Source organism: Ananas comosus, linkage group 6 (genome assembly GCF_001540865.1).
Source record: "Ananas comosus cultivar F153 linkage group 6, ASM154086v1, whole genome shotgun sequence".
Lineage (NCBI taxonomy): Eukaryota > Viridiplantae > Streptophyta > Magnoliopsida > Poales > Bromeliaceae > Ananas > Ananas comosus.
The window spans coordinates 9,446,968-9,448,681 of record NC_033626.1 but is presented as its reverse complement, the minus strand read 5'-3'; positions in this window follow the sequence as shown (position 1 = coordinate 9,448,681).

Sequence of the window (1,714 nt, the reverse complement as noted above, 5' to 3'; positions counted from 1 at the left end):
GAGAGAGAGAGAGAGAGAGAGAGAGAGAGAGAGAGAGAGAGTTGAGCTAGAATACTATCGATAGCAAACGGGCTCCGTTGCCACCCATTTGTTTTTGATGATGGAGCCTCCAAATCGACGATTGGCACCGTTGAACATGATCTATACTACTTGAAGTGTTTAGAAATCAAATTTCAAATCTTTTCGACATCATTTGTCTAATGATCAAAGGGTTTTAAAGAATATTCATTTTCAGCCGTTCATTTTTATGGTATAGATCATTAGGCAAATGATGTCGAAAGGATTTGAAATTTGATTTCTAAACACTTCAAGTCGTATAGATCATGTTCAACGGTGCTGATCGTCGATTTGGAGGCTCCATCATCGAAAACAAATGGATGGCAACGGAACCCATTTGCTATCGATAGTATTCTAGCTCAACTCTATATATATATATATACATATATAAAATTAGGTTACTATACTATCTATAGTATCGGAGCTCCGGCACTATGGTCGTGTTTTCGATCTTAGAGTGTTCAAATTAACGATCCACACCATTAAATATGATCTAGAGTATATGAAGTTTTTAGGAATAAAATTTTAGTTTTTTCGACATCGCTTACTTAGTAAATAAATTATGTCAAAATGGACGGTGAAAATTGAATATTCTTTAAATTTTGAGTATAGGACTTTTAAATTCAAGATCAAGAATGTTAAATTCAATCTAGATAGTTTAAAGTATTTTCTATCAAAATTTGAAGAAATTAGATTCTTCTACACCGTTAAATTCCAAACTTGCCATAGTAGCCATTAAAAATTGACAATTTTAATTGACAATTTTGAAATGGTTTGATCATAAAGTAAACTATGTCGAAAAAATATAAAAATTTATTTCTAAAAACTTTAAATATCCTAGATCAATTTTAACAGTGTGGATCGTTGATTTGAACACCCTAAGATTGAAAATGAGATTATAACACCGGAACCCCGGTACTATAGATAGTATAGGAGACTAGCTCTATATATATATATATATATATATAGAGAGAGAGAGAGAGAGAGAGAGAGAGAGAGAGAGAGAGAGAGAGAGTTGGGCTAGAATACTATTGATAGCAAAAGACCCTTTTTGCTATCATGTTTTTAGCCTTTGGATTAATTTCTTTCATCATTTTTAACCATTGAATTAAATATTATAACCCAGTGGGGACTATTCATTCCTAGGGGGACTATTCAATACTAAGGGACTAATATCATCTTAATCTTACAATTTTTTATCCAAGGATTAAAAACTTGATAGCAAAAAGAATCTTTTGCTATCAATAATATTCCAGCCCAACTCTATGGGCGTGTTTGGTTCGCTTCTATTTTACTCTGGAATCGGAATCGGAATGGGTGAATCCGTTTGTGGGTGTTTGGTATGCAGGAGTCTCATTCCCATTCCGATTCCCGAGTGGACTGGGAATCCCCTAATCACCTCTTTTTTCAATCCGGCCTAGAAGGCCGGATTGGAAGTTGAATCCGGACGGAATGAATATTTATTCAGATTAAATTTATTTTTTCAACTTTTTAAATTAAAATATGAGTTAAAATTTAAAATTTAAATATATAATTTTAAATTTTAATTTGAACTTAAATTAAAAATTAAAATTTAATCAAGTATTTCGAATTTAACTTATGAATTTGAATTTAAATTAAATTTTAATTTATATAAAGTTTTATTCAAATTTTATTT